Source organism: Lactuca virosa, chromosome 1 (assembly GCF_052849685.1).
Source record: "Lactuca virosa cultivar CGN04683 chromosome 1, Lactuca_virosa_CGN04683_v6, whole genome shotgun sequence".
In the NCBI taxonomy this organism is placed as follows: Eukaryota; Viridiplantae; Streptophyta; class Magnoliopsida; order Asterales; family Asteraceae; genus Lactuca; species Lactuca virosa.
This window is the reverse complement of record NC_136426.1, coordinates 293,519,722-293,533,082: the sequence shown is the minus strand read 5'-3', so window position 1 is coordinate 293,533,082 and position 13,361 is coordinate 293,519,722. Positions and strand designations below refer to the sequence as shown.

Genomic DNA, 13,361 nt, shown 5'->3' with positions numbered 1-13,361 from the left:
TCAACTTAAATATAAATTTCAGTTCCAATTAAAAAACCAAAGAATATTTTGTAAATAGTTAAAAGTGATAAATTGTAGTAATATATGAAAAAATTAAATTGTAATCTCAGTTTAACTAAAATATTTCTTAAAGATACTTTTATAATCTTAAAAGTTTACAAATAAATAGCTTAAAACAAGTTATAATAACAATAGTTAAAAATAACTCTATATAAATGATTACATTGTAACCTGTAATATCAAAAAAACAATGTTTGATGTTTTAAATATTTATAATGATAGAAATTAAAACATTAAGCGAATAGTTTTTAAAAAATTAATTAAAAATAACAACAACTATAAATACCATTAAACCATATATTATATTTAATTTTATTCAAGTGTAACTTGCGGGTAGAAGTCATTCAAACGATTGAGATTATGCAGTTATAATAGATGTATATATTATCATATAATTAAAAATAATCAATATATTATATCAATTTAGTATACAAATTATTATATCAAATTTAACAACTTTATTGTTATATTTAAAAAAACATATGTTTTTAAAGACTTCAACTATATAGGTGTTTCTGCGCAACGCGCGGGCATTCGCCTAGTACCATACTATAAAGGTAGAATTTTTTCTTTCACCACATCAATTTGAAACTCCCAACTATTCATATTTCCATATAATTTACTTAATTTATTAACTTAAATATGTTGTTAGTTATAAACATTATCATAAACGAAAGACTTCTTGAATTATCAATATGATATACTAAATTTGTTGACTTCAATATTGTGTTAGATACATAACATAAGTTAATATATTAAATAAACTTAAAAATATAGTGTAAAAATTAAAACCTAAACTAAAATATCAAATAAAGTTTTAAAAATTCAACATATATTTTTTAAAATAATTGAAAGGAAAATATTAAATACGATAAATATAAAAAATCTTAAATCTAAAAATCAAATTAACTAAAAGATGTCCAAAAACTATTTTTTATAATAACTAAAACTCAATTAAGTTGTTTTTAAATTAATTTATAATAATAATTAAAAATAACATAAAGTTGTAAATTAAATTATGTTACATTACAAACAGTGGTTGATAATTTAAATAATTTAGGAAGCATTTTTTCTTTTACCACATCATTTTAAAACTCCTAACTCTTCATATTTCCACATAATATATTTAATTTATTAACCTAAATATGTTGTTAATTATAAATATTATCATAAACTGAAGACTTATTGAATTATCAATATGGTATACCAAATTTGTTGACTTCAATATAATGTTAAATGCATAACCTAAATTAATATATCAAACAGATATAAAAATATAGTGTAAAGTTTAAAAATTAAAGTAATAAAAATCCAATACATGTTTTTTAAAATAGTTGAAATGAAATTACTAAATACGATAAATATAATAACTAAAATTCAATTAAGTTGTTTCTAATTAATTTATAATAATAATAATAGTTAAAAATAACATGAAATTATAAAATAAATTATTTTACATTACAAACAGTGGTTGATAATTTAAATAATATTAATGATGAAATTAAAACATCATCAAAAAATTTAAAAGTTAATAAATTATAACAATAGTTAATTAAAATAGTGAGTACTATAACTTTTTTTTTTGGAAAAAGAACTTCTTTAACTAGGGTTCAATGCTCGAATAATCCCTCGATGCAAATATAAGGCTATGCATCATGCCCTGGAGTAGTGCGACAATTTAAATATGGGTCAATAATTTATTCATCATATCTTCCACATGTTTCACTAACTCACCACAACTAATTTTATACACACGTAAAGATGAGCAGAGACCATTAAATGATTTGATTTTAATAAGTGTTATATTATTTATTGTGCAAATTAATTATAATTTTGCATCAACTAGATGTAATTATTATTATTTTATAGTTAATAAAAATGACATAAATATTTTCAATAACGTATGATTACAAAAAATTTAACCATATAAATTTATTCCTTTCAAGGCGCGGATATTTGTCTAGTATTATATACTTGTCTCATTTGGTATTCTATTTTCTATAAAACCCTATTCCTCTTCGATTGTAGAAGCGTCGCCACCTTCCGTCTTTCACCATTTCTCTATAAACCCTAAAATATTCCCTCCACAGTTGAATCGACCGTCAACCACAATGACTTGCACCACAATCAGCCACCAAAGCTCCTCCGAAGCCACTCCTCCTCTCTGTGAAAAAAACCTGACATTTTCCATGTTTACTCTGAAAAACCGAACCCCATTTCCATATTCAACATCATCCATCACCGCTTTAACCACCATTTTCATAACAACTTTCAAACTCCATCATCATCTTTGCCCCCAGCCACGACCAACTACAGTCGCTCCAGAACCATTGTTAGAAACCTTAGATATGATTTTTGAGTTAGTTTGGAAGGAGGTGACCGAAATGCGGATCTGATAATGGTTTCTCTCTCTAATAACTTTTGAGTCTATTACATGATGTTTGAATCTGTGTTCCGGTAGTTATTGGTAATGCTCATATCTTCCCTAAAATTAGTGTCAGTGATAGCTTAAATTTTTGTTTGTGTCTTCATCTTTGTTGTCGGTATTCTAGCAGATGTCCTACTTTACCATTATGTTTTCGATTTTATTTATGTATTGTATATCAAGAAATGGTTTTCTTATTGTTATAAAATAACATCCCTTCCTTGGTTCCACCTGGATTATTGGTGTGTGGTCAATAAATAATGAAAGTATTGATTAATTGCTTAATTGTTTGTATTGTATTTCCGGGGATGTTCTTTCAAGCTAGCTGGGAAATATACAGTGGTCTTGGATAGCCATAAGGGGAAAAGCAAGATTGTATTGAAAGAGGTCTATTCTAATCACAAAGGAGAAGATGGAGCTACCTTTGTTGACCAAATATATGTGATGGTGACGGCTAGATGAGCGGGATTTGATTCTTAGACAACCTCTAAAAATTAGAGGATATGTATATATGCCAAAACTTGTTTTTGAAGAATCGGAATACCTCGCCTTTTATTTCATCTGGTTCTGTTTTCCATTCACCATTTATTAGCAGCCCATTTATTTTGTTTTTCGTTTTTTTTATTGTTGGCGAAGGTGTGAAAGAATTTAGAATTTTCATCCCCATCCACAACCCATTTTATTCTAGATATTTGCTTTAAGTCATGGGCATTATTTTTTTCCGCCTCAACAATTTTTTGGAATAGGTTTCTCCTCTCTGAGATTTCATCATTACTAAGAACTCTAGACTCAACACTTAAGTCTAGCTCCTGCAAACGATCTTTAATCTTTTTAAGATTAGCTAGTTCCTTAGGGTAATCCAGTCTCCTCCATGCCTTAATCTCATTTTTCAGATGTTTTAACTTAGCCGCCAGATAGGAGTTAGGAGTACCGTAACCTCTAAATTCCAACCATGATTGTGTGACTGTCTCATTAAAACCATCTTTCCGAAACCAAGAGTTGAATAGTTTGAATGGAGGAGGACCAAAATCCACCACTTTAGTAGTCAACAAAACAGGACAATGATCCAAGAATTGGGGAATCAATATTGCATCGGTTACGTGCGGTGAATGTAATTTAGCAGAGGAGTCAACTGACCACCTAATGTGTGTATGTCACTTTACCAAAGCTACTTGGGAATGGGTATTTAGATGGTGTGGTATTTCGATGCCCTCATTTGATAAGGTATCTGAACTTCTAGAATTTGCGGCGTCATGGGGGAACTGTCTAAAAAAGAAAAAGGTCTTGGTGGGTATATGCTATGGTTACGATGTGGTGTCTGTGGAAAGCGAGAAATGATAGAACCTTCAATCAATCAAGGATTGCATATACAAAGGTTGTGGACATGGTTCAGTCATCGATGTTCATGTGGTTTAAGTATAGAAGCAAAAAGAAAGTTTATAAATGGATAGATTGGTGTATTAATCCACTTATGTAAAGAAGTATAAGGAACTTGATATTCTATATTGTGGTGACCACTGTTTTTCTATACACCTGCCTTGATATGTGAGGCTGAGTTTTTTTTTCTTCTTTTCTTTTTTCTTAATAAAATTTGTTGGTTAAAAAAAATGTATATATGCCATTATTTTGAGGCATTAAATGGGGAGACTTGGTTTTTTGTTTTTTGATTTGTAGCTCTAGAAGAGAAATTATCAATTAAGAATCACTGTTATAATTTGTAGTACAACTTAAATGCCTCGAAAATTACAGAAAGTATTGAGTTAGCGTTTATGCTTATTTTGGAGGACAATATAAGGTCACCAGAAGGAATTACAAATGTGTTCAACAAATATATATTTGGTTTTGGTTTTGCTGGTGGTAAAGTATATTATTATAATAATTTTTTTTATCAACAAAATAAGCTAATAAGTTATATGTTTTTAATAAATTTTGACGACATTCCTACTACTCTGTTCAACCTAACGACAAAAATGTTAAGTCCATATAGTATTTGATTATAACTCCTTTTGTTTTACTTTAATACTACTTAGCCTCCAAAATAGAAATCATCTAATTATATTAGTTTGGCTTTTGTCTGTTTATTTTACCAATTAAAAATGATTATTATAACTAATGAAATTTGTTTACTTCAAAATGACAAGCAAAAACTTTGATAATTTATGAAATTTACTTATTTCAAATGACAAGTAAAAATACCTTGCGTATTCTGGGAATATAAAACATTCTATCCATGACTATACTGAAGAACATTATATCTCTTTTAACTAATTCGAGGAAATAAATTCTATGACTATATTTAACTCCATCTTGGTTTCCTTAGTTTAATTAAACGAAAATATAACTTTTTTTTAATATGTTAACTACATTATCTACTTTAATGAATTACAACCAGAAAAGAGCGCCCGCATAGCGGAGGATGGATTTGGATTAAACCACTATCGAAAGGTGGTAACAGTACATGGTTTATTCATTTATTTATTGGAAAGGAAAGTTTATCTAATCATCGGATGTTTTTTTCATCAGAGGTTAGTAAATTGCGATCCTCTTATGGATTGATCTGATCATGAATGCCATAGTCTTCTGTCGAAACTTGTATAGATTACACCATTTCAAAGTACAATAGTACATTGCCTAAATAGACAAACAAAGTTACCATCACCAGTGAAGAAGGAGCTCCATCTAAATCATCATGAGATCCCCTTTCTGGGAGTCTGATATACTTATAGGTTGACCCCCTTTTCCTTTATTGAAACTTGACTCACCCATATACTAATTGAACAATGAAAACAAACATAAAACCTGACAATGTCAACATACTTTAAATAGATTCACACTCATTGTATATGGAACTATGGGTCATGTTATGGGTCTCATCAAGCAATTTAACAAACATTGTGGTAGCATACATAAGGATGCATTAACATCGTTTAGGAATGTGAGTTAAGAGCTCTTTGAGACTCTTTTCATATCTGGAAGTAAATACAGATTCCTACCATGACCAGAAATTAAAAAACATTATAATTTTTTTTCAAAATGAACTGAATATTTACCCCTCACGAAGAACCGGAATTGAAACTAAATCATTAAAAGACTATTCATTCAAAATTATTGAAATAAAATAAAAAACAATAAGATGTAACTCACCTAGACATTATATCGAGCACCTGGTAGACCAAAATTGGTAGCGAGTTTTATTCAATCTTTTTGTAGTGATGATGTAGACAGGCACAGATGAGACCCATATAAGTTCATAGTTGTTGTGGTAGTTGGAGCGAACAGGAATGAAATTCACCAGAAGACTTTTCACTTCATCATCTCCGACGACATGTACATCACAGAACGGAAAAAATTAACCCTAACAACGAAAAACAGGAATGCGAGAGTTTAAGAAAAGGCGTAGAGCCCTAATCGAATACAGAATCAGAAGGGAGTGAAGATGATGTAAAATCAAGAATTTGTTCATCACGTGAAGTATTTCAGGAGTGGAAGCAAGAAGGAGACGCAATCGGGGGTCGAAATTCCAAAAATCGCAAAAGGACCGATCATTTACAGATAAGAGTAAGAAGAGTTATACCTGTATATCGAACAAGATATCAAAGAATCTTGTGTAGTCGATGATGGAGTAGAACTAATCTTACAGGTTCTTTGAAGAATTTCACCAAGCACTTGATGTGCATCTTCAAACCTACCAATTATGAACAAAACACCAATCTAATAAGCCCCAAATTAGTTACTTTTTCACATAGAAGGTTTGTCCAAAATTATATATGAATCCATTATGTCAAAATAGAATCACTGGCTTTAAGATGGAGTAGGTGAAGATGGACTTCCAGAGAATAACTAGAAGAGGGAAAAAAGAGACGAACCTTAAATCGACATACCTGAACTCTGTCACTATGGTATGGAAGCATAAGCGTAAGAAGGCATGAGGGAAGCATATAAGCAAAAGGAGAAGGTGACGACCTCCAATCGTGGAAGGTTCGATCGATTTACAAAATGGTTTAACTCTTTGCTTCTTTTTCCCCCTGAACAATGGATAAAATCAAGCATATTGAAGCAGTCGACGGTCTGGAAAAGAATAGATAAAACAATGTGAGAAGAGTCGGTTGAGTAAGTGAATGAAAGGGAAAAACCGACGATAGATGATGAAATAAGAACGTAAATTGGGTCACGTACCTTAGTCGATTGCCTTTCGCTGCCTTCCAGGCTCGATATCTGATGGTGGTTGCGAGAAGGTGTCTACCCTGCGACCTGCTTTCCATTGATTCAAGGAGGCGAAAGAGCGAAAGAGGAGGGGTAGGGTTTAGGTGAAAGAGCGGTGGAGTGTAATGATTGGAGGAAAGGAGCGGAGGCTGTGACGGGTTTTTCACCAGGTCCTTTCGATTCGAATCAATCTTGAAGCTTTTTCCTATGGAATCGAGTTACAAATAACGTAACACAATTCCAATCGAAGGACCTGGTGAAAATCGGAAGAGATAGAGGGATATAGATGAGGTAGAAGATACATTTACCTAGAGAACCGATTAGGGGGAGAGTGGTCAATTAAGAGAAAGGCGGTGGGAAGCATCTACACCTGTTCCCGTTGTGAACGTGGAAATGAGAAGAAAATAAAAAAATTTAGTGTTCCCGAGTTTCGTTAAACGAGAGAAGCGGAAGGAGTTGAGAGAAATTAGTGGATCATTTTCCCTCCTAACTTTCCTTCCGATTTGGGAGGATTTGGAAAGAAAGAACAAGATGATTCATTTTCCTTCCACTTTTCTCCAACTCGGGAACACAAAAGAAAATTTTGTTTTCCTTTCCTTTCCCTTTTTTTCTCTCGTAACTTTCTTTTCTCTTCTCTTCTTTTTTTTTGTTAAACTCGGGAACGAGGCGCTAGAGTCGGTGATTAACAGACAGATACATTATTTAAAAAAAAATTAAAAAGAAAAAAGAAAAATTGGTCCAATAGAAAGGAAGTAATGTTGGTAAAGGAACTCAAAAATAATCTAATTATATATATATATATATATATATATATATATATATATATATTAAAGTTCTGAAGAAAAGTAACAGTAAACTTGCCCATTTTTTGTCAATTTTGGTCCCCATACTTATGTTGGTTACTGTTACTCGGGTGAATACGGTGTTTACTATTGTACTTCCCAATCCTTCCACAATCTTCCTTTTATCCCTCTTCCAAATTCCACTGTTTCTCTCTTCTTCACCACCGCCTTTTTTCTCCCACCGCTTCTCCAGCTCGATCGAAGCCCTAAGAGCACCCCACCGATCACCGCCTCTTAACCCAATCGATTTATCCGGTTTATCTCACCCTTTCTCGCTGCTCTCACCCATCTTTAGCAGCCACCGCCACCATCTTCAGATTCGCTTCGACCACCATCGCCGTCTCCAGCGTCTCCGACTGGAATAGTTCGACATAGAGAGATTTGAGGACATCGAAGAGGGAGACAGAAAAAAGCGAGATGGTGTCGTCCTCCAAGAAAACCATGCGAAACGACGGACTACCGCTTCCTTATATTCATTTGTTCTTGATTTCTCCTTCTCACCGACTTCATTTGTATTTGCTTCCGACTCTATTCGATATTGCCACAGGTGGGAAGAAGAAGACGGAGGACCATTGTTACCATACCCAATCACTTACATTTCTACCGGTGGTGCCCAACAAAAGCCCTAAAATCGATTTCAATTGCTCGCGCCTCCTCTTTGTTTCATATCAGCTTTTCAGGGAAACAACATCGATGATGCAAGTAGGTCAATCCCCTTTCGTCACCTCCGCTTCGTCACCTTCGCTTCTTATCCTGACACATCTTTTACTTCCCTTTTACCTTCTTCTTTCTTCTTTATCCAATAAATTACTTTTTTTTTCAGGCGTATGTAACTGCATGTCGTACAAAACACTGGAGGAAACAGAGTAAAGTTGGTTTTCTATTCAACTTATTCGAGAAGAAGCCCGGAATTGAACCGTAACTTTCAATCTAATTATTAATTCCTTTTTATCTATTACATTTGTCAAGACCTTATACCATTTTTTAACAGTTATTATCAACGATATCAAGATGTTCAACTTGAAAAAATTGGTTTATAGTTTGTGTGTAGATGCTTACGGTGAAGTTTTCGTTTGAAGTTGTAAGTGTTTTGTTATGGTTGGTAGAGCAACGCAGTCCAGTCGGATATAGTAGCTCCAAAGGATTGTAGTTAAGAAGTTAATGGACCTGATGATGACTGATGCAAACAAAAGGTATGATAATGTATTTTGAAGTCAATTATTATTCTAACTGAAATTTTATATTCTTAATTTTATTAATTTTGGTTACATAATTGCAGAACAATATTGAAGGACTGATATCGACTATGGAATTCATTCAATGACAGGTTGGTTTGTTCTAACTATTCCTTTTACAATTTGACTTTTTTTTTCTTTTATATACATAAAGGGATTTGTTTTTAATCTCACAAATTTCTTTTTGTAAAGTTTATGTTGAAGGGTGTTGAAACACAAAGAACAGATGTTCTTGGATGTTATTTGTTGGTAGAATATCCACCAGAAGCTATAGATGTAGATGGCGGTTGCAAATTTAAGGTTTGATAAAATAGACATGAAAAATACATCTTTGATGCTTTCATCATTTTAACTACTGATTAGCTTCTTTAATTATTTTGTTTTAAAGCTTTTAGAGTTCAATAGTCAAATTGTGAAGAAACAAGGGATGTTGAAGTCTGTAGAATATCTTGGCTGCACAGTTGCACTCTCAATTTCATGTACCGTTCTACCCTCTATCACACCTTTTGCTAGACTTCTTAATATTTTTCACAAAAAAAAGCTTGAAGAAAAATGAAGCCCTGTTTATGTTCTTCGATTCCCAGCCAATTAAGAAGCTTCACGTTTATGTTTGATCCCTGAAACAACGGTTTTTAGTTGTAAAATTCAATATTGGTGATCTTTAATGAGCTGGATATCAATATAATGAATCTTTCTATCTGTTCTTAATCTACTTAATTTCTAATAAAGTAAATGTATTAGTGTACAGGATTATGGAAACTATATGATGTTTCCTTTTACTTTTTCTTTCATCATCAGAAACAACCTGATTTCCGACCTCTAGCATTGCATTACCATAACGAAAAGATAAAATCATTATAACAATTACTTTCAACTTTCAAGTAAGGGTAAAAGTGTCCACTATGTGTCAATGTCGGAGTAGTTATAGGTTCATAAATCTTTATAGCAATTACCTGTGCTTCTTACTATTTAACGTGACATAGAGAACTTTAAGTCTGTGAACGTGAAGCCTATGTATTCTAAAGGAACCAAAACTATAGTGTATATATATATATATATATATATATATATATATATATATATATATATATATATATATCAAAGTCACAAAATAGATCAGATTGATTAAAAGAAATGTTAACTTTATTCTCTTTCATTGAATTTTTAAATGCAGGGGACAAGGCTTGAAAGTTCCGACCCATTTAGTAAGTGTTTCATGTTTTTTCTTTCAAATTATATTTTTTAAATTTATTAAAATAACTTTTTTATTAATTCTTTTCATTTTAGATACCGGTCTTCTATCAGGAAAGTCACTTTTTCAAATTCAGTTAAAAACTAGAGTAAAATACAAAAACGGTCGCTATTCTTTCTTATGTTTGTTGTGTATAGTCCAAAATCAAAACGTTTTTCAGTTTTGAACCTTATTTCATGGTTTTGTTTCAATTCCGGTCAAAAAGAACTTGAAACAATGACTAAAATGGGCAGAAATTGCAAGAAAAATCACCGTCATAAGTATGTTCTTATTATAATTTATAAGTAAAAAATAAAGTATATTGCTATTATCGGTAATAAATGTAAGTACATTGCTATTATGGGTAAGAGATTACATAAAACAATCACATACACTGGTCAAATGTTTATTTATGTAATAATGTTTCATTTTTCCCAATTTATACAACAATGATTCACATTTTTACCATTTATTCAACAATGTTGTACTTTTTGGTTTACCAATTTATGCAACAATCATGCTTTGGTCTTATAATGAAATGTGGTTGCAAATCATATGTAGAAAACTATTTTGTTACATAAAATGGTAAATTGGAAAGTACAGTGCTATAAATGGTGAGTATAGACAGTTTTAGTCTCATTCAAGGTAGAAAAGAAATTTACAAACATCATTACCCATTCAGCTGCTTTACTTCATCTATACAGGACCTGATGAGGTGAAAAAAGAAAAAACCTCTACTCTACATCCTGTATCTGTCTCAGTAAAGTGGTTGGATACGAAATGACAAAGTAATGTATACATAAAACCGGTTTCTTTTTTTGAAGTGTCTGAATGAGAGACTAAATGACAATTTTACCCTTACATTCCAAAATATATATTTCACCAGTTTTAACATAACAAGAGTCATGTCAGATTTCCATTTACAACATTCTACTTTCTCTATTTTTTTTTTCTTCCTAATGCATTGTACTTTAAAGCAACATGTTATAACAAATAAAGTAACGAAAGTATGTTACTATTTCTTGTAGGCTGCAGCAGAATTTCGCCTGAAAGAGATGATTAATGTACAACTCCTACTGTCAACATCCAGCAAAACAGATGGGAATACCCTACACTGCCTCTGAATGTGCATGTATCAGGAGGTGAAAGAAATCTTAAAAAAAGAAGCCTAGAATGAAGACCCATCTTTTGAACATTATGTCTGTTACTAACATCTTTTTGTATGCCTTACCTATGTAACCAATGTCCGTAGCGCATAAAAAAAACCAACATTGAAGGATTCCGGAAAAACGACATTGAAGGCTTCCGACCCCCGCAAAGCGGGGGACACTTTTCTAGTTATAAATTAAACTAATCAAATATAACAGTAACATAATTTGAATTATATAATAATTTTTTTATTAAAAGCAATAATAAGATACTTTATTTTATGTTTATTGTACTAAATTATCATGTTGTATTTCATGTAAACTCTCAACATAATCTATTTACGACAATATACATATCGTTTCAAGTTATTTTAAGTTTTTAGATTTTTAAGCATTAGAAGAATAAAACAAAACTTGGTAAAGTATAAGTGGTTGATAAAATTGACCAAAAACAATAAATGTTAATAAACATTATGTGAAGTAAATATACTATTATTATCACTACATAAACTATAATAAAAATGAAAATCATTCTCATAGGACATTTTAAGATTTAACTATACGAGTGCTTGTTAGTGTTACATAATCAAAAAGGAACTATTTGATGACACTGAAAGGACCTCAAAATGAAACTAATATCCGTCGCCGCATCGCGCGAGTACACCTTACTGTGTGTGTGTGTGTGTATATATATATATATATACACACACACACGATATTATATAATATATTAAATCTAATGCCTTTTTAGGAACAGTACTTTGTTCCTATTGGACCAACTTTTTTTTTTATTAAGATAGTTTGTTTCTCTTTAATGACACCAACATCCTCATCGTCATCAGCTCTTCTGTCAACAAGGCCACTTTCCCTTCTCTTTTAATCCACCGATTTCCTTTTCCAATAGTATTGGTCCAACACACCACCGACTCACAGACCCTGTACAATCATCGGCGTCTTCCTTAGTCGGTATACCCTTCTTCTACCAAACAACCTTCCACTTCCTTCCACCGATCCCCTACGCTCCTCAAAACCACCGCTCACTCCTCCGTCGTCGATCGATTTAGGGGTCGATCATTTTCTTCTGTTCTCCCACTGCTCCCTCTATCAATCCTTATCTTCCACTAATCCTTTTCTTCCACTGAACATCACCAATGCTTTTAATCATCTCCACATCTTCGATCTCTCCAATATGAAATTCATCTTCCGTCTTTTACCCCAACTCACATACTCTCTCATACTCTCTTTCAAACCATTTTATTTCATATAATTTAGGGCTTATATTTACTGGTAAGATGGTACATGCATGACGGGGTTAGGATCTTGAGGTCTTACGGTGAGTTGTCGGAGAATGTTATCGACCGCCTGGCTCTCCTTCTGCGTGGTCCATGCCACCTCGCCGCCTTCGTCCACTCACTTCCACTTTCATCAAATATTGCGTTTGTCGACTCTCTCGGCGGTTTCCCAATCCATTACTGGCTTCCTCTTCTCACCTCTTTGGTAGGTTACATTTCCATTTGATTGTAACTCTCCCACCACTAATTTCTTTTCCGGTTTTGGTTTTGGAGTTGACTAGGACCATTGTACTAGATGTTGATTACAAATATATGTTCTTTCACCTCTAAAATCCACAAAAAAATTTCATCTGTATGTAAAGTCGATTACTTTAATTTGTTCGCTTTTATAATTTGTTTTTTTAATGGGCAATTAGTTTTTTAAAATTTGATTAAAATATGATTATTTGTACGGTTTAATGTTGAGAGTAATGTTTATTCATTTACTTGCTTTTGTTTTTCTTCCATTTGAAGTATGTAATTGTTGCTTAAAGCAACAACATAATTGCTTTCCCTGACATTCTAAAATTTGGCATCTTTTCATTCATCATTCTAAGTTAAATCGGTAAAAGTCTCAGTGCTCCATAATTTGTTGTTTATGATTAGTTTTATTCATTTTGAGGGATTCTTTGTGGAAAGCAAGGTTTGGGAGAATATAGAAGATGTAGTTAATGTTAAACTAACTTTCAAAGAGATGGTAGTTGGAATTTGGTAGGACCCCAATAGTTTTCCTGTATATGATTCTCTCTTAAACACATTAGTCAAGGGTTCTCATAGGATAAAAGAGGCTATGAAGTTCTTTGATGTATAAATCCTTTTTCTTTGGAATATAGGTTGTGTATTTTCTGTGTACTATAGTTGTAGGGAATATTTGGAATCTTCTAGT

At 32.2% G+C, this 13,361-nt stretch overlaps 1 long non-coding RNA gene across 5 annotated transcripts; it reads right to left on the bottom strand.

Moving 5' to 3' along the window:
* Positions 1–4,867: 4,867 nt before the first annotated feature.
* On the bottom strand, positions 4,868–7,048 carry LOC145167151 (uncharacterized). 5 transcript variants are annotated; one of them, XR_013740971.1, is made up of 4 exons: positions 6,662–7,048; positions 6,352–6,553; positions 6,060–6,170; positions 4,868–5,840 (listed from the first exon to the last, which is right to left on the bottom strand). It is a non-coding gene; the product is annotated as an uncharacterized LOC145167151 (long non-coding RNA). The 5 variants fall into 5 exon arrangements; XR_013740970.1 differs by having other exon boundaries at positions 4,868–5,474; positions 5,630–6,170; positions 6,662–7,039; XR_013740967.1 differs by having other exon boundaries at positions 4,868–5,254; positions 5,630–6,170; positions 6,662–7,037.
* Between the last annotated feature and the right edge of the window lie 6,313 nt (positions 7,049–13,361).